Here is a 21356-nt window from a genome sequence, read left to right as displayed (position 1 = left end):
ATGAGCCCCCCTACATTCAGTCTATGCATCCCAGAAACTGCATTGTCCTGCGAGTGTTGCACTTTTTTGAACTATGCGCTTCACTAAATCCACCAGCAGATGGCGCTCTTGAAATCCCTATTCTTATCCATGGGGGGAATAGAATGAAGAAAATCTATGTTGAAAGTCATTATGCTGTGGTTTCATGTGATATGATGTAATTCTTGGTAGTTTATGCATTTGATTAATTGCTATTGTCCTAATGTGGGAGCGCATCCAATTGTAGGAGACAAAATATGTCAATATTTCATTTCAATATGACTCTTAAGTGTCCTGCATTCTCTCAGTCTGGATATTGAAGGCTTATCTGAGACCCTTGTCTGGCAGTTGGTGAAGAGGCAGGAAAAATGGTCACTTTCTCCAGCATTTGGCAATAAAGCAGCAGTTTCTGGGCTGGGTTAGGAGGGGATGAGTAATATTGGATATTGGGGAGGGGGTAGTTCTATATGATAAGTCTTGTATTAGCCTGGTAGTGTTTGCAGCAGATGTCTGTGGCTGCCACATGTTCTCTGTATGACACATGTCCATCACTCACCTCCTTGTATCTCACTGTAGTGTAATCCTTCTGTTATGTCCCAGAATTATTGAACTGGTTGTAAGAATAGAAAATCATCTTTGGAGGTTCACTACTAAAATCTGATTTTGGGTGCAGCCCATTACAGTATATGAAAAAAAATACAAAAAATAAAAATGATATTATATATATATTATATGTGCATAATTTTTTCTCCATATAAAGAATTGAAAGCTCAAATATGCCCTGTGTTTTATATATTAGCATAGTGTTGAACTGTGTGTTGTAAATCTATCTATCTATCTATCTATCTATCTATCTATCTATCTATCTATCTATCTATCTATCTATCTATCTATCTATCTATCTATCTATCTATCTCATATCTATCTATCTATCTATCTATCTATCTATCTATCTATCTATCTATCTATCTATCTATCTATCTATCTATCTATCTATCTATCTCATATCTATCTATCTATCTATCTATCTATCTATCTATCTATCTATCTATCTATCTATCTATCTATCTATCATCTATCTATCTATCTATCTATCTATCTATCTATCTATCTATCTATCTATCTATCTATCTATCTATCTATCTCTATCTATCTATCTATCTATCTATCTATCTATCTATCTATCTATCTATCTATCTATCTATCTATCTATCTATCTATCTATCTATCTATCTATCTCTCTATCTATCTATCTCATATCTATCTATCTATCTATCTATCTATCTATCTATCTATCTATCTATCTATCTATCTATCTATCTATCTATCTATCTATCTATCTATCTATCTATCTCATATCTATCTATCTATCTATCTATCTATCTATCTATCTATCTATCTATCTATCTATCTATCTATCTATCTATCTATCTATCTATCTATCTATCTATCTATCTATCTATCTATCTATCTATCTATCTCATATCTATCTATCTCATATCTATCTATCTATCTATCTATCTATCTATCTATCTATCTATCTATCTATCTATCTATCTATCTATCTATCTATCTATCTATCTATCTATCTATCTATCTATCTATCTATCTATCTATCTCATATCTATCTATCTATCTCATATCTATCTATCTATCTATCTATCTATCTATCTATCTATCTATCTATCTATCTATCTATCTATCTATCTATCTATCTATCTATCTATCTATCTATCTATCTATCTATCTATCTATCTATCTCATATCTATCTATCTATCTATCTATCTATCTATCTATCTATCTATCTATCTATCTATCTATCTATCTATCTATCTATCTATCTATCTATCTATCTATCTATCTATCTATCTATCTCATATCTATCTATCTATCTATCTCATATCTATCTATCTATCTATCTATCTATCTATCTATCTATCTATCTATCTATCTATCTATCTATCTATCTATCTATCTATCTATCTATCTATCTATCTATCTCATATCTATCTATCTATCTATCATCTATCTATCTATCTATCTATCTATCTATCTATCTATCTATCTATCTATCTATCTATCTATCTATCTATCTATCTATCTATCTATCTATCTATCTATCTATCTATCTATCTATCATCTGTGAAGTCCTGGGCATTGCATCCTTAGTACTGGATTTCTTATTTTTATTTTTGGGGGTGTGTGGGGGGGGGGGAGGATTAGGTTGAAGTGCAGGGTTGTCACTTGTGTACATGTAGCCAAGTGCCAGGATTCCACAGCTCATGTGTGTTATGAGTGTCAACTACTCCACACATCGTCTCTGTGACTATAAGGGCTTATTTATACGAGCGTGTTAAACGTCTGTGGGACGTCCGTTGAAACAGCGGCCGTCCCACGTACCTATGTAATTCAATGTAGCCGTTCACACAGCTGCTGTTTCAACGGACCGTGTGAAGGGTCAGTGCGAAAATAGGACATGTCCTATCTTTTCACGCATCCCCCCATAGACTCTCAACTATGGGGGATGCCGGACATTGCGTCCCGCAGCGCTGAGCACGGATGCACCTCAGACGTGAAAAACTGTCGTTTTTCACGTTCGAGGTGTGCAACGCTCGTATAAATAAGGCCTAATAGGCAGATGCAGATTGGGATTGTTGCACTGTTGTCTATAAGGCTATGTTCACACTCAGTGTTTTCAGACGTAATTCGGGCGTTTTACACCTCGAATTAGGTGTTCTGTTCCCACGAGGTGTAATTTACGCGTCGCTGTCAAAATACGGCGCATAAAAAGACGCCTGCGAAAAAGAAGTGCATGTCACTTCTTGGGACGTTTTTGGAGCCGTTTTTCATTGACACCATTGAAAAACAGCTCCAATAACGGCCGTAAAATATGCCGCGAAAAACGCGAGCTGCTACAAAAACGTCTGAAAATCAGGAGCTGTTTTCACCTGAAAACAGCTCCGTATTTTCAGACGTTTTTGGTCACTGCGTGTGAACATACCCTAAGGGTTTGTTCCCACACACAGGATACGCTGCGGATTGTCAGCAACAGAAAATCTGCAGTGGAATCTCAAAAAAAAAACACGCAGATAAATCAGTCACAGAAATCTGCAGGAAATAGTCCGTTTTTTTGCTGCAGAAACGCAGGGGTTTTACCTCTGGATTCAGTGTGAAGTCATGAATGTAACAGACTTTATGTGCACCTGCGGATTTCCAGCTCATGTTAATGCGGTTCCGCCAACACAAACACAGCCAAATGCGGTGTGTGAATCCAACCTGATGGTTATTTAGTTTTTCAACTTATTATATTTGTATTTTGTTTTTTTATTTAATTAGATCAATTATTTTTTGGGTAATTTTGTATTATTTATTTTTGTTTATTTTCTTTTTTAGATTTTTTATTTTATTTGTTTATGGATTTTTATTTTATTTACCTTTTTTTTATTTTATTTTGTGTATTTTTATTTCTTTTATTTTTTAAGATTTTTATTTGATTGAATTTTTATTTTGTTTTATTTCTTTTTGTTTATTTTATTTTTTAGATTTTTATTTTATTTACTTTTTGTTTTCCTCTATTGTTATTTAGTCTGGTGTATAAGGAAGTAATCATAGAACGATGCCTGTTTTCCTCCTGGCTGACGCAGTGACGTCCACTAGGCAGTTATGATAATCTCTTCCCCCTTTTTTTACAATCTAACCCCTATTGTGCTATGATAGGGTCGACACAAACTATAATCCGCGCTTGTGCCCCGGAAGAAATCTAAAAAGGTTTGTAGTTAATAGTATTTATTGCCACTATCCCATGAAGTGCAGCAATCCCCCATCCTGAGGGACTATTGCCCCATGTTCATCCAGAGTTTCTTGATGTATGAATACAATGCCAAAACGGCAGTAAATACTGACACTTAGACAGGCAGAGCAGTAGGAGTGAAGAAGCAAATGGGATTCTGAACTCTATATAACAATCAATATTTCTATGCTATTCGGGGTCTGTAGAAAACTGGGTGACAAGTCCTATGGTTGCATTCAGAAATTAACATTTAATTATCATAGAAGTAAAAATTATTGGCGCCAATTGTCAGTGGTTTTGCCAGGATTATCTGTAACCAGAATAATGGAATTGACTCAAATCGCTTACGCCACTGTTGACTGTAGAAAATCAAAGATTTTCATGATAAATGCAAAAATTCCTTTAATCTGGCATCCAATAGTCCAAAAATTCTGATAGCCAGAAACTCAGGAGATAGAACAAGTTATGATTAAGAAGAAAGGGATAGATGTTATATTAAAAGTAATACCTACCCCTTTCTGCAAATTTCAAAATCTTCTCTAAGAGCGTTTGATAATCTGGAATATCTGATAATCCGGAATATTTCATAATCCGGCATTAAAGGAAGTTTACTGTAAATTATTTTTCTTATATGAATTTATGAATCTTTACAAATGATATAACTCGGTGGTAACAATAATCTCGCTGCTGATATTACAACATGTAGGATTTTTTCCCCCATAGAGAGTAATAATCTTCTGCCAATTATTGTTCAATTGTCAAAAGTCAATTGGATTCCGTGGGTTTCGGAGGAGCTGCAGCGAGGGGTTAACTATCTTTTGTATTGATAGGATCTATTCATAGGGGCAGGAATGGGGAGGGGGATGAGCGACTGTGTAAATTGGGTTTTAAAAAGTAAAAGTGTGAATTTCCCAGAATACGTGTCGGCCCCGATTTGATCGAATTGGCTGCGAATCGTAAGTGCCCCGATTGCCCAGAAAACTCGTATCTGACTCTCTGATGTCTTCTAGGACTGGATCCAACCAGTAGAATTCCCTTTTGGTAATGGATTCGTCCTCCACCTGTACCCCTTAGGCCGGGTTCCCACATAGTGTAAACATTGCGGAATTTCCGCAGCATTTTCGGTAGCAGCAAAGTGGATGAGATTTAGAAAATCTCCTGCCCGCGCTGCAGCGTAAACGTTAATAAATTGACCTTCCGTGCGGAATTTAATTCCATAGCGTGTCAATTTATGCTGCGCTTTTGTTGATTTTCTGTTGCAGGTTTTCCCCATTGTATTCAATGGGGATGCAAAATCCGGAACAGAAAGCCAAGTGTTGCGACTTTTGCAGCGTATTCGCACCGATTACGCCGCAAAAATCGCAACTACGGAAAATAAAAAAAATCATACTTACCCAGAACGCCCTCCTCCTTCCTGCAGTCCAGCCTCCTGGAATGATGTTGCATCCCATGTGACTGCTGTAGCCAATCACAGGCTGCGGCAATAGTCACGGGCTGCAGTGTCATCCAGGGAGGCCGGACACGACTGCGATGGAGGGACGACTCGCCATAACAATGGCCTACGTAAGTATAAGCGTTTTTTTTAACGCTGCTTTCCGCTGCGGAAATTCCGTCCGAAAAAACGGGTGCGGTTTTCGGACGGAATATACAGCGGGTTCCAGATCGGATATGCTGTGTGGTTTTTACGCAGTGTATCCGTCGCGTGGGAACCCGGTCTTATAAATGGCTGTGCTAGAGGGAGGGAGGATTGCAATGCATTCTGGGAAGGCTTCCTGCAAGGCATTATGGGGAAGCCAGTCCAAGGTCATGTGATCCTTTTTTGAAATCTGTAAATGGCGACTGGTCGCTGCAAAACCCTAAAGTTTGGCGATTCTGAAACTTTTGCGAAATAGTGTAGAGTGGATTTGTTCATCTGTGATCAGAGATATTGCTTTAATTAATAATTTCCGGTAATTCGTGGCTGTATCGGGACGTCCCGCTCATCCTCCACCCTTCTGCACGTTTCCAGTTCCCGTACAGTAATCAATAGCAGACAGATATTTCCACTGGTGATTTACGGAAAGGTTGTTGGATTTTCCACTGATCGATAGGATCGGTTATAAACAGATATTGATTATTATAGGTGATGTGTCCTGTAATAATCTCTATATCTATAGAATAACATTTTACACTATACAAATAGAATTAACCGGTTCAGGACCAGACGATTTTGAGCCTTCAGGACCAGACACAGTCCAGACTTTTTTTAGACTTTTAAAATAGACTTTATGTGTGATCGTCATTGTCTACCGTAAATTTTGATATATTACATGTCTATTTAAGGGCAATTGGGTCAGGGCCAGAATTACAACAATGGCGGGGGGAGCAGTTTTTTTTCAATGCATATTTTATGTGTATTTTTTATTCTATTTATTTTTGCTTTTTTTTTCTACTTTTATTTTTTTTATTATTATGATCTGTTCCTCAAAGGTCAGAAAAGACCTTACTGTTTCATATATTTTATTTTTTGCACTAGACTTTTCCACTGTAACTGGCGCTGCACAGCAGGGAAATCAACCCCCTTAGGCTGGGTTCACACGAGCATGTTCGGTCCGTAATGGACGGAACGTATTTCGGCCGCAAGACCCGGACCGAACACACTGCAGGGAGCCGGGCTCCTAGCATCATAGTTATGTACGGCGCTAGGAGTCCCTGCCTCGCTGCGGGACAACTGTCCCGTACTGTAATCATGTTTTCAGTACGGGACAGTAGTTCCACGGAGAGGCAGGGACTCCTAGCGCCGTACATAACGATGATGCTAGGAGCCCGGCTCCCTGCAGTTTGTCCGGTCCGGGACTTGCGGCCAAAATACGTTCCGTCCTTTACGGACCGAACATGCTCGTGTGAACCCAGCCTTATAGTGGCTATTGTCACTGTTAGGGCTGTGCTGTACTAGTGAGTCACATGATTACTGGGACCGCTGCCTCTATTCTATACACAGCGCTCATTAAGTGCTGTGTACGTAAGAGCAGAGAAGACAAAAGCAGTGAAAACCACTTCTCTCCAGGCACCCGACATTTAGCTGCTCGATCATTCGGGCGACCAACTAAAGCCTGCGTAGAAGTGCTATGATGTGGGCTTTAAAGACCTGGAACATCCACTATTTATGTACAGCGGCTGGTGGCCAAGCAGTTAATCTATTCAAGAAGTTTGCACTTTAAAAATACATTACACTACTTTTCTTTCTGCATTATACTCCAGAGCTGCACTCACTATTCTGCTGGTGGAGTCACTGTGTACATACATTACATTACTTATCCTGTACTGATCCTGAGTTACATCCCGTATAAGGCTGGGTTCACACGTGGCGGAATTTCACTTAAATTCCGCTGCGGACACTCCGCAGCGTTAATCCGCAGCGGAGCCGTTTCTGCATTGACTTCCACTTCTATTTAGAAGTGTTCGTTTAGACGATGCGTAACATTCCGCTGCGGAGCATAGGCTGCGGAGCGGAATTTGGTGTCCGCAGCATGCTCTGTCTGTTGCGGAGCAGTGGCGGACTCATGGCGGAATTTCTCCATTGACTTCAATGGAGATTCTAATTTCCGCAATGAAGTCCGCAGCTGTCATGCACATGTTATGTGTGCTGCGGATCCGTCTTGCTTTTTTGCCATGACATTTCTTCATTCTGGCTGGACCTATGTATTTCTAGGTCTACAGCCAGACTGAGGAAGTCAATGGGGCTCCCGTAATGACGGGAGCGTTGCTAGGAGACGTCTGTAAATAGTCACTGTCCAGGGTGCTGAAAGAGTTAAGCGATCGGCAGTAACTGTTTCTGCACCCGGGACAGTGACTACCGATCCCAATATACAGCAACCTGTAAAAAAATATAAGTTCATACTTACCGAGAACTCCCTGCTTCTGTCTCCAGTCCGGCCTCCCAGGATGACGTTTCAGTCTAAGTGACGGCTGCAGCCAATCACAGGCCAAGCACAGGCTGCAGCGGTCACATGGACTGGCGCGTCATCCAGGGAGGTCGGGCTGGATGCCGAAAGAGGGACGCGTCACCAAGACAACGGCCGGTAAGTATGAAATTCGTTTACTTTCACTAGGGAAAGTGCTGTCCCTTCTCTCTATCCTGCACTGATAGGGAGAAGGGAAGCACTTTTCCCGCAGTCCGCAGCAGCTAGTCCGCATCAATTTTCTGCACATTTTGTGCAGATACGCAGCCGTAATCCGCAACCCGGATTAGGTGCGGCATTGATGCGGACAGTTGCGGAGGAAATCCGCCACGTGTGGTCATGCCCTTATACTCCAGAGCTGCACTCACTATTCTGCTGGTGGGGTCACTGTGTACATACATTACATTACTTATCCTGTACTGATCCTGAGTTACATCCTGTATTATACTCCAGAGCTGCACTCACTATTCTGCTGGTGGAGTCACTGTGTACATACATTACATTACTTATCCTGTACTGATCCTGAGTTACATCCTGTATTATACTCCAGAGCTGCACTCACTATTCTGCTGGTGCGGTCACTGTGTACATACATTAAATTACTTGTTCTGTATTGATCCTGAGTTACATCCTGTATTATACTCCAGAGCTGCACTCACTATTCTGCTGGTGGAGTCACTGTGTACACACATTACATTACTTATCCTGTACTAATCCTGAGTTACATCTTGTATTATACTCCAGAGCTGCACTCACTATTCTGCTGGTGGAGTCACTGTGTACATACATTACATTACTTATCCTGTACTGATCCTGAGTTACATCTTGTATTATACATACTATTCTGCTTCCTCCAGAGATGAAATCTCCCTGCATTCCCTCCTTGTTCTAGGTCTGCATCTGTATTGAACTTACCAGTTGGGATATGAGGGAAAATAAAACTCTTCTCAAAGAGCTTGCAATCTTATAGATTGGAGATAAGTATATGTAAAGCTTCAGACTATCAATTAATGATGGTAGTGATGGGGGCATTTAAAATATATTGAGTATTGAGGTTATAACCAGGGGCATACGCAGATCTAACAAGGTTTCTGAGCAGAAATCAGACTGAGGACCCTACTGTCTGGTGCTTGTTGCCATCCCTCACCCCTTGTAGGAGAGAAGGGAGACATGACTATCTGGTTGCATGCTAACATTGCTGCGCGGGGCCCAATAGCAGCTGTCCACTCTCTTATTATATCCCACTTTCCAAAGAAGAGTCAATGTTAAGGGTTTGTAAACTCTGAGGTGAGAGAGGAGAGTCAGGAGAGAGAGGAGGGAGAGAGAGAGGAGGGAGAGAGAGGAGGGTGAGAGAGAGGAGGGAGAGAGAGGAAGAGGAGGGGGAGAGAGAGATAGAGAGAAAGAGAGAGAGAAAGAGAGAGGGGAGAGAGAGAGTGAGAGAGAGTGAGGGAGAGAAGGATAGAGACTAGAGAGAGTGAGGGAGAGAGATAGAGAGGAGAGAGAGAGAGAGAGAGAGGAGAGAGAGAGAGAGAGGGGGAGAAAGATAGAAAGAGACGAGAGAGAGGAGAGAGAGAGGGAAAGAAAGATAGAGAGAGGGGGAGAAAGATAGAGAGAGACTAGAGAGAGTGAGTGAGAGGGAGAGAGATAGAGAGAGGAGAGAGAGAGAGAGAGGAGAGAGAGGGGGAGAAAGATAGAAAGAGACAAGAGAGAGAGAGGGGGAGAAAGATAGAAAGAGACGAGAGAGAGAGGAGAGAGAGAGAGGAGAGAGAGAGAGAGGAGAGAGAGAGGGGGAGAAAGATAGAAAGAGACGAGAGAGAGAGAGAGAGGGGGAGAAAGATAGAAAGAGACGAGAGAGAGAGAGAGGGAGGGGGAGAAAGATAGAAAGAGACGAGAGAGAGAGAGAGAGAGAGAGAGGGGGAGAAAGATAGAAAGAGACGAGAGAGAGAGTGAGAGGGGGAGAAAGATAGAGAGAGAGGACAGAGAGAGGAGAGAGAGAGAGGACAGAGAGAGAGAAAGATAGAGAGAGAGAGAGGGGGAGAAAGATAGAAAGAGACGAGAGAGAGAGTGAGAGGGGGAGAAAGATAGAGAGAGAGGACAGAGAGAGGAGAGAGAGAGAGGAGAGAGAGAGAGGACAGGGAGAGAGAAAGATAGAGAGAGAGAGAGAGAGGGGGAGAAAGATAGAGAGAGACGAGAGAGAGGGGGAGGGAGGGAGAGAGAGAGAGAAAGAGAGGGAGGGAGAGAGAGAGAGAGAGAGAGAGAGAGAGAGAGAGAGAGGGGAGAAAGATAGAAAGAGACGAGAGAGAGAGTGAGAGGGGGAGAAAGATAGAGAGAGAGGACAGGGAGAGAGAGAGAAATTATTTGTGCAGCACAAGAGAAGTCCTGGAATTGTGTGTCTGACGAAGAGATCAGATCATTTATAGAATCTCAAGCAGAGGTGTAAAAGTTCTAAATGTCAAGAAGACTCAAAATATCTTCATGTGGGGCTGAATGATGACATCACTACCTGGAGAAGCAGAGTTCATTGTCACATCATAGCGTGTGATTAATACAGAATTATCTCCATTATCTTAACTCAGTGAGTTACCAGCATGCTGAAGTCATACATCCACGAATAGTCAGTCTATCTATCTATCTATCTATCTATCTATCTATCTATCTATCTATCTATCTATCTATCTATCTATCTATCTATCTATCTATCTATCTATCTATCTATCTATCTATCTATCTATCTATCTATCTATCTATCTATCTATCTATCTATCTCATATCCCTCCATCCATCCAGTATAATAATGATACCATACAGTTCTTTCACTTGTCAGTATATGCTGCCTCTAGAACAGACATGGGCAAACTACGGCCCGCGGGCCACATACGGCCCGTTAGGCTTTTTAATCCGGCCCGCCGAACTTGTCCAAATCATAGTAAAAACCTCCTTTTTTTTCCCCTTTCCCTGCAATGCCCACGTTTTCCCAATAGATGGCGCACTCAAAACACATTGACCGTTGTTAATTAACGCCGAAGGACGGATATATCCGTCCTCAGCAGCTGCTAGTTCGCGCAGGAGGACGGATATATCCGTCCTGTGATGGCGCGGGTACTGCCAGTGTACCCACGCGATCAGCGGCAGGAGCACGGCTGTTATACACAGCCTGGCTCCTGCTGCAACTGCCGGAATCGAAGCGCGCTCCGATTCCGGCAGTTTAACCCATTAAATGCCGCTGTCAATAGTGACAGCGGCATCTAATGTGTTTGACAGAGGGAGGGAGCTCCCTCTGTCACCCGATCGGCGCCCCCGCAAACAAATCGCGGGTCGCCGTCGGGTTTCCATGACAGCCGGGGGTCTAACAAAGACCCCCAGGTCTGTCTTCCGCAACTGCCTGTTTGGCGATGCCGGAGGCATGACCTAACAGGTTGCCTGTCAGTTTTACACTGACAGGCAATAATGCTTTGGTATACTAAGTATACCAAAGCATTATATATGCGATCGGCACATCGCATAGTGAAGTCCCCTGGTGGGACTAAAGGAAAAAATGTCAATCAGTTAAATAAAGTTTGTTGAAAAAAAATAAAATAATTACAGTCAAAATCAAATAAAACTACTTTTTTTGCCCAAAAAGTGGTTTTATTCAGTAAAAGTGTCAAAACAAATAACACATACACATATATGGTATCCCCGCGATCATAACAACTTGACCAATAAAATGAACACATTAATGAAACCGCCGGATGTACGGCGTCCAAAAAACCCGCAAAAAACAACGGCAAAATTCTCTCTTTTCTCCCATTCCCCCCATAAAAAATAAAATAAAAGTTAATCTATAAGTCCTATGTACCCCAAAATAGTACTAATGAAAACTACGCATTGGCCCGCAAAAATCAAGCCCACATACGGTCACATCGACGGAAAAATAAAAAAATGACGGCTCTTGGAACGCGGCGATGCAAAAACAAGTAATTTTTTTCTAAAAGGGTTTTTATTGTGCAAACATAGGAAAACATATAAAACCTTTACATATTTGGTATCCCTGTAATCGTGCCGACCCGTAGAATAAAGCTAACATGTTATTTATGCTGCATAGTAAAGGGCATAAATTTATAACGTGAAAATTAATGCTGGAATAGCTGCTTATTTTCAATTCTCTCCTAAAATAAAGTTAATAAAAGTTAATCAATATATTGTAAGCATCTAAAAATGGTGCAATTACAAAATACAACTCGTCCCGGAAAAAACAAGCCCTTATACGGCTATGTCGACGGAATAAAAAAAAAAGAGTTACGACTCTTGGAATGCGACCGTGAAAAAACAAAAAATAATCCTTGGTCATTAACGTGCAAAATGGCCCGGTCATTAAGGGGTTAATGTGGCGCGTATTTCTCTTTATTTCACTTTAATTTTCACTTCGTTTCACGTCACCATTAAGCCCTTCGGTTTTCAAAGAGTACAATATCAGCCGTCACTTTGCCACGAAGCATGCAAACTATGCTAGCAAGCAGTCAACACAAGAACGGGCGGCTACTGCTCAGAGGTTGGCAGCTAATTTACAGAGTCAACAGAACTTTTTTCTTGATAAATCACAGTGCGTATGTTATTTTAATCTATTTACATTTCCTCCTCCCAGTATCTGCGAAATAGTATGTAAATGCCATATCTTGCATATTCCTTGAGACAAATTTATTAACTGATAAGGGCTATTTTTCACATTTGAAAGACAGTTAATAAATTGGGTTGTAGTGTTCTTACTGTGCTATGAGGTTTGCACACACTACATTTAATGCTTTAGTATATCCGGCCCAAACACTCCCTCCAAATGCCCCTGGCCCGGCCCCTCTGTCAAATTTTAGAACCCATTGTGGCCCGCGAGTCAAAAAGTTTGCCCACCCCTGCTCTAGAATGATGGATTTCATCTGGATCTCACAGCCTTTATCAAGGTGCGGTTGGAGGTTTTCTTCCAGTGAATATCTTCTTTAACATCTCCAATATTCTACAAATGTTCCTCTAAACATTCCGTGCCTGCGTCGAGCGTTGCCTCTGAATACAATCTGTAATTACGTTTGTTCCGCCAAGTGATGTACATGTATTTTTTTTATCATGATAGAAGAACGAATTCCGCAAAACGCTATTTTCAGCCAGTTATTAAGGTGTAAATAGGTGTAATTCAGACTCTGGAAACTTTCTATCCTCGGTGATTTACATGCACCGTCAGCCGCGCTGTCACTTCCTTATTGGGTTTAACAATATGTAAGATACTTGCTGCAACCTGTGGCTCTCCGACTGTTCGGGAACTAGAACTCTCAGCATGTCCTGACACTCACGCCTTGTAGTTTCTCGCAGCTGGAGAGCCACAGGTCACATACCCCTGATATAAATAAATGATTGAGCTGCGGCTCGTTATTTCCGCAGTCCCGGATTGCCGCTGACCGGCTTCTTCCCGGTTCCTTCTGCATTGTGTAACTCAAATACTTCTCTAATTCATTTTGCAGAATAATTTCTTGTAAGAAGAATCTCATTTCCACCTTCTAGAGAAGAATAATCAATAGCAAAGTCAGAATACAAGATGTAGCCTGCAGGAGTCATAGCCAATGTATTGGGGATGCAATAATAGTTTGATACAAATGTTACATTGTTACATTCAGGTTGTAATGTTGCAGTATTAGGATGTGATTAACCTGACTCTCCACTTTTTATCATCATGTCATTTTTCGGTCCAAAATTCTGTGCTGATTCATGTTTTAATATACCTTTATTGTGGTTGAAGCTTTGTTTTTCTGACACAGAGCTCCAAATCCCCTGCATTGACCTAGAACTACAACACTGCCTGAAGCCACCACTAGAGGGAGCTCACTGTATACAGTGTTATTATGGAGTTCAATGTATAAATAGTATGCAGTCAGCTCTTAAGCGCCCCCTAGTGGTAGCCACAGGTAACCAGCGTATTGTATTCTAAATGTTTGTCTATGCAGAAGATTTGGAGCTCTGTATCAGAGAAACAAAGCTCCGGCCGCTATAAAGATATATTAAGAAATTCATCAGTGCAGAAGTTTATACCTATTAATGGATGGACGTTCACTTTAATTATATTCTGGGCAAAAGTTAAAAATACAGCTATTTAACGCAAAGCCTAAACTTTTCTTGGACCTTCACTATAAGAAGCAGCGATGTTCCTGGATATAGAACCTCCTAAAGTGGAGCATGAAACGAGCGTGAAATGTTGGAATCAGAGCAGATGATAAGATTAGGAGCGTGGATTTTCATGTACACAAGGACCCTCATGTCCCACTCACTAGTTAATTTCCATTACTTCATGGTTTCTCAACATCTTTGGCATTGACAAAGAGCGTCCTATGGCTGCTTGTCCGAGGAGGGTTGGAAGCTCAGATACGCTGCCATTTTTAGGGTATTTTGCATACTTTAGACTTAAGTGTTTCTAATGAGACTTAGATACAGTCAGCAGTGTCGCTATAGGGTTTGCAGCGGTCGCAGTTGTGATCAGGCCCCTGCCACGTCAAGTCAGAGGACTCAAGGAGTCCCAGCACACAAACTCCTAACACTAAGGGCATAATCATTTTTTAGGGGTCTGGTTTGGGGTTTGATGCCTCCTATGCCCCCAAATTGCCTGTGTGTGGTACCACGATCCCAGCTCTCATCATTTGTCAGGTTATGCTGGGAGTTGTACCCACGCCCTGACTTTCACATGGATCTGGTAAATGCTCAGGGGGTTAAAACTTTCCTATGGGGCCCAACACTTTTGAGTTACCCTCTGGATACAGTAAAACAGCGACATCCCTGGAGATTATTTAATAATGAAATTTTGTATATACATGCTGGATAGTATCACACATGATCAGGGCCGCCATCAGGAATTTCAGGGCCCCCTATAGCTAAATTTTCTGGGCCCCCCTACCGTGGTACCGCCTGTTAACGGTACTCCGTCCAGAACTATATCATGGTACCCAGGGCCGCCATCAGGGGGGTATTAGGAGTACTGATGTGAGAGGCCCAGCCAAACCTAATTGAAAGGGGGGCCCGGCAAACTGCCGCGACTTGCCTTTGGTAGAAAAAAAACAGGCCCCTGCAATGGGGCCCATTTTTTTCACCAAAAGAATGTCGTGAGCTGCGGGCCCCCCTTTCAATTAGGTTTGGCCGGGCCTCTCACATCAGTACCCCTAATACCCCCCCTGATGGCGGCCCTGGGTAGCATGGGGGTCGTCATGGGGGCCGTCAAAGACCGCCGCTCGTGCGACCGATCGCGTGCACCCGCAAACTCCCGCGCATGCGCACCCGCGACCGCCTGGAACCGCGCACCGAATTTTGAGGCAGATTTTGACCTGCCCACACTATCTTGCCGCGTTTTTTGCCCGCGGTGATTGAGGACAGCAGACAAAAAACGCAGGGAAAAATGCATTTTCTGCCTCCCATTGATTTCGATGGCAGGTCAGAGGCAGAACCGCGGCAAGAAAGGACGTGCTGCTTTTTCTTTTTTCCGCGACTGGCTCCCATTGATTTCAGATTAAATCAATGGGAGGCGGTTTTGGAAGTTTTTTGGTGCTAATTCTGACGCAGTGTCCGAGTCAATATCAAGGGCCAAAAACTCTGTGAACTGGGCCTTATTGTTAGGGCTTATTCAGACGAACGTGTAATACATCCGTGCAACGTGCGTGATTTTCACGCGCCTCGCACGGACCTATCCTACTCTATGGGGCCGTGCAGACTGTCAGTGATTTTCACGCAGCGTGTGTCCGTGTGTCCGTGTGTCCGCTGCGTAAAACTCACGACATGTCCTATATTTGTGCATTGTTCGCGCATCACGCACCCATTGAAGTCAATGGGTGAGTGAAAATCACGGCCAGCACTTCCGCAGCCGTATAAACTATGAATGAAAACAGAAAAGCACCACGTGCTACAAACATACAAACAGAGTGTCATAATGATGGCGGCTGCGCGAAAATCACGCAACCACACATCATACGCTGCTGACACACGGAGCTGTTATGGACCTTTTGCATGAGCAAAACGCCACGTTTTTGCGCGCGCAAATAGCACACGCTTGTGTGAATCCGGCCTTAGGGTAGGAACACACTAGGCATGAACGCTGCGGATTTTATGCAACACATTTTATTGTGGATAATCCGCAGCGTATTACAGTCGCAGCAGAGTGGGTGAAATTAGAACAAATCTCATCCACACGCTGCAAAAAAAATGGACCTGCAGTGTGGCTTTTGGCTTTTTAAGCCGCAGCGTGTCAATGTATTCTGTGGGATCGCCGCTCCTCTGTTGCGGAAATGCTGCGGTTCTGCCGCAAAAATCACAAATGAGAAAAAATAAAAAGGCACTTTTTAAAATTTATAAAAAAGTTTAGACTTGCCCCGGCCGTAGTCCTGGTGACGCGATCCTCTATTCTTAGTGCAGCCCGGCCTCCTGTCATGACGTTTCATCCCATGTGACTGCTGCAGCGGTCACATGGTCTACAGCGTCATCCCCTGCGGCTACCGGGGCGGATAAGCTGTGGAGTTTTACTCAGCATATCCGCCTAGTGTGTCCCTTATGATGTCGCTCCTGGAGCTGCTGCCGGTCTCTAAATAGGCAATTGGTCCAGTAGAATTTGGAATTATTTTTTTTGGTGAACCAGCTTAAAAAAATACAAAACTTTTGTGTTAGGGCCTGTTCACATCACCGTTCGCTTCCGTTCCGGGGTTCCGTCTGAGGTTTCCGTCGGGTGAACCCCGCAACGGAAAGTGAAAGTGACAGCACAGCTTCCGTTTCCGTCACCATTAGCGCAGTCGACTACGCTATTGATTCCGTCCGAAAACCAGCCAGAATGGTGACGAACGGAAACCATTAGCGATGTTTCCGTCACCATTGAGATCAATGGTGACTGAAACGGAAGCTGTGCTGTCACTTTCACTTTCCGTTGCGGGGTTCACCCGAAGGAAACCTCAGACGGAACCCCGGAATGGAAGCGAACGGTGATGTGAACAGGCCCTAACACAAAAGTTTTGTATTTTTTTAAGCTGGTTCACAAGAAAAAATAATTCCAAATTCTACTGAACCAACTGCCTATTTAGAGACCGGCAGCAGCTCCAGGGAATTCTGCCAGCAAAACCGCACCGCACCAAATAGTGGCGCAGGTTTCGTGAGGCGTGTCCGCTGCGGGAATCCTGCAGGGAAAAAAAAGTTTAGACTTGCCCCGGCCGTGGTTTAGGTGACTCTCTCTTCTGAACGTAGCCCCGCCTCCTGGGATGACGCTGTAGACCATGTGACCGCTGCAGTCACATGGAATGAAACGTCATGACAGGAGGCCGGGCTGCGCTAAGAATAGAGGATCGCGTCACCAGGACTACGGCCGGGGCAAGTCTAAACTTTATCAATTTAAAAAAGTACCTTCTTTTTTTTTCTCATTTGTGATTTTTGGGGCAGAACCGCAGCATTTCCGCAACAGAGGAGCAGCGATTCCACAGAATACATTGACACACTGCTGCTTAAAAAGCCAAAAGCCACACTGCAGGTCCATTATTTTTGCAGCGTGTGGATGAGATTTGTTCATATCTGACCCCCTCGGCTGCGACTGTGATACGCTGCGGATTATCCACAATAAAATGTGTTGCATAAAATCCGCAGTGTTCATGCCGAGTGTGTTCCTACCCTAAGGCCGGATTTACACAAGCTTGTGCTTTTTGCGCGCGCAAAAAACGTGGCATTTTGCGCATGCAAAAGGTCCATAACAGCTCCGTGTGTCAGCAACGTATGATGCGCGGCTGCGTGATTTTCGCGCAGCCGCCATCATTATGACACTCTGTTTGTATGTTTGTAGCACGTGGTGCTTTTCTGTTTTCATTCATAGTTTATACGGCTGCGGAAGTGCTGGGCGGGATTTTCACGCACCCATTGACTTCAATGGGTGCGTGATGCGCGAACAATGCACAAATATCGGACATGTCGTGAGTTTTAAGCAGCGGACACACGGACACACGCTGCATGAAAATCACTGACAGTCTGAATGGCCCCATAGAGTAACATAGGTCCGTGCGAGGCGCGTGAAAATCACGCACGTTGCACGGACGTATTACACGTTCGTCTGAATAAGCCCTAACAATAAGGCCCAGTTCACAGAGTTTTTGGGCCTTGATATTGACTCGGACACTGCGTCAGAATCAGCACCAAACAACTTCCAAAACCGCCTCCCATTGATTTAATCTGAAATCAATGGGAGCCAGTCGCGGAAAAAAGAAAAAGCAGCACGTCCTTTCTTGCCGCGGTTCCGCCTCTGACCTGCCATCGAAATCAATGGGAGGCAGAAAATGCTTTTTTCCCTGCATTTTTTGTCTGCTGTCCTCAATCGCCGCGGGCAAAAAACGCAGCAAAAAACGCGGCAAGATAGTGTGGGCAGGTCAAAATCTGCCTCAAAATTCTTTAAGGAATTTTGAGGCAGATTTTTTTTCTGCCTGCAAAATACTTTGTGTGAACAGGGCCATACATAAACTGCACTTTGACACACTTTACTCACCGTGTCAAAAGAGCTGCTGCTCCCACTCCAGTCCTCTTCAGGTGAGGTCCTTCAGGCGATGTCTTCCAGGCGATGTCTTCCAGGCGAGGTCTTCGGTTCAGACGTCCAGTCCTTCACCTCCAGCCAGGCTCCAGGTAAGTTGGGTCCATGTGTGTCCGCGGGTGCGCGCGCTTCGTTCGCGGGTGCGCGCGCGGCCGATCGCAAGTGCTCGCGCGGCCGATCGCGGGTGCGCGCGTGCTGTCGAGGCTGCGAGCGTGCGTGGTGTTGCTTCTGCGAGCGCCCGTGCTGTCTCGGTTGCGCGCTTTTGCCGGGTGCGTGCTCGGACGGTCGCGAGTTTGCGGGTGCGAGTCATCGTTCGGCGGTGTTTGACGGCCCCCATGAGAGGGGGGCCCGCAGCTCACGACATTCATTTGGTGAAAAAAACGGGCCCCTTTGCAGGGGCCCGTTTTTTTCTACCAAAGACAAGTCGCAGCAGTGGCCGGGCCCCCCTTTCAATTAGGTTTGGCCGGGCCCCTCACACCACTACCCCTAATACCCCCCTGATGGCGGCCCTGCACATGATAGGATTAGATACAGCACCTCAGCAGACAGTACAATACATTATAACCTTAGATATACCACTCAGTAGACCGTATCATACATGATAGGCTTTGATACAAAATTCAGCAGACAGTATCACACATAATAGGCTTAGATACTTAGCTGACAGTATCACACATGATAGGCTTAGATACTTAGTAGACAGTATCACACATGATAGGTTAAATACATGGATTCAGCAGGCAGTATATCACATGTGCTAGGCTTAGATTCATAATAATAATAATAATAATAATAATCTTTATTTATATAGCGCCAACATATTACGCAGCACTTTACAATTTAGAGGGAACATGAAACAAACAATATCAGACCTTACATAGTGACAAAGTTCATTTACAATTCAAACCTGGGGAGTGAGGACCCTGCTCGCAAGAGCTTACAATCTATGAGGACATAAGGGAGACACAAAGTGTAATAGTGTTTGTTCTGTACAATGGTCCGGCCATTTTTATACACATGCGGTGGTAACATAAAGCTGCATGAGCCGGTCACCAGCCAGTATCCGTGTATGACGGACATGAAGAGAAGGAGTGTGAGGGAATCTTATTCTGATGACTAATCTAAATGGAGGGCCATGGAAAGGAGTCAGATTAGGGAATGTTATAGGCCTGTCTAAATAGATGTGTTTTCAGGGCACGTTTACAACTGTGGATATTGGGAATTCATCTGATTGTCTGGGGTAGCGCATTCCAGAGGACTGGTGCAGCACGAGAGAAATCCTGGAGAGAAATTCATGGATTCAGTAGACAGTATCACACATGCTAGGCTTAGATACATGGGTTCAGCAGACAGTATCACACATGCTAGGCTTAGATACATGGATTCAGTAGACAGTATCACACATGCTAGGCTTAGATACATGGATTCAGTAGACAGTATTACACATGCTAGGCTTACATACATGGATTCAGTAGACAGTATCACACATGCTAGGCTTAGATACATGGGTTCAGCAGACAGTATCACACATGATGGGCTTAGATACATGGATTCAGCAGACAGTATCACACATGCTAGGCTTAGATACATGGGTTCAGCAGACAGTATCACACATGATGGGCTTAGATACATCAATTCAGCAGACAGTATCACACATGCTAGGCTTAGATGCATGATTCAGCAGACAGGACCACACGTGCTAGGCTTAGATACATGGATTCAGCTGACAGTATCACTCATGCTAGGCTTATATACATGGATTCAGCAGACAGTATCACACATGCTAGGCTTAGATACATAGATTCAGCAGACAGTATCACACATGCTAGGCTTAGATACATGGATTCAGCAGACAGTATCACACATGCTAGGCTTAGATACATGGATTCAGCAGACAGTATCACACATGATAGACTGTCTGGTGATTACTATATGATACTGTATATATACTGTGTATATGTTGATTGGTTTAATATCCCGCAGCAGATGCAGGAATAGACGCTGAAGACCCGGGTGAGGAGAAGTTCACACACGGCAGTAACAGTGCGGCATGAAAAAACAAAGCACAAATCTTGAAAATGCATCATGTTTTGCTGTTATTTAAAGGTGAATGTCACTAGAACTGCGTCTATGGAAGGTGAGGGGCACGGACCACCAGCGGGTACATTATACATCTGAGCTGTTCACTGGGCTGTTTCTTTTCTGCAGCCTGATAACTATTCATCATCCCTCACAGGTTTCCTAGTCCAGATCCTGAGGGTTCCCCCGCCCCGTCCTGCCCCGTCCTGCCCTGTCCTGCCCCGTCCTGCTAGAAGGACCTTTGACATTATGTGGGCACCAGACTTCACCCTCTTGTCACTGTCTGGCAGCATTTCGCAGCACTCACTGGTTGCGGTTTGGCCCTATGTGCCTCTTTAGTGGGGGCTATTTGAAGTGGGCACAGTTTTGTCTTGTGTGAACTATGGGACTGTGTGTATTTAACTCTATGCAGGCAAATAAGATAATATGCTGATACTGTTTGGCTTTATGGGGGCACCGCAAGACACGATCTGGGAAAAGTCTACATCTCTGGGCAATTGAGTATACACAATGTATATGAGCAATGAATGACTCTTACTGGGCACTCCATATACCAGTCGTGTGCTGTATATAGTAATTGGTGCTTTATCTGCTATCTGGACACCACATGGCACTATCTGGGTAATGTGGGCACTATTTATCTGGGCACTGTATAGCACTTTTTATCCAGGAGCACTATAGAAGTATGCCAGTAGGTAAATATGGGTCTTTCTAGAATAGCAAAGTCTGAAAACAAGGGCTACTGTAAAAACCATCACCTGCCTGATGCCCTCCTTTTGCCAATGGGGCCCTCTCTGCTCAAAATATATATATTTTTTTGCGGTAGAATAAATGCCACATAACAATACGTCAAGCCGAGATCGCCCTGCTCATATTTCAGTGCCATTGCAAATATTTTACCCTATTCAAGTATATGGGTAAAATGGCACAAAAGGGCACAAGTGGCACACTGCAGTTAAAAAAACAAAAAAAAAACAA

The 21356-nt window shown here is 43.5% G+C and overlaps 1 protein-coding gene across 1 annotated transcript in view; it reads left to right on the top strand.

The window, feature by feature from the left end:
- SORCS3 (sortilin related VPS10 domain containing receptor 3) overlaps positions 1-21356 on the top strand; it is a 550689-nt gene that overhangs the window by 2218 nt on the left and 527115 nt on the right. The gene's annotated exons all lie outside the window — the stretch shown is intronic.

Source organism: Rhinoderma darwinii, chromosome 11 (genome assembly GCF_050947455.1).
Source record: "Rhinoderma darwinii isolate aRhiDar2 chromosome 11, aRhiDar2.hap1, whole genome shotgun sequence".
Lineage (NCBI taxonomy): Eukaryota > Metazoa > Chordata > Amphibia > Anura > Rhinodermatidae > Rhinoderma > Rhinoderma darwinii.
The sequence above is the reverse complement of the archived record's forward strand: the minus strand, read 5'-3'. Positions and strand labels throughout refer to the sequence as shown.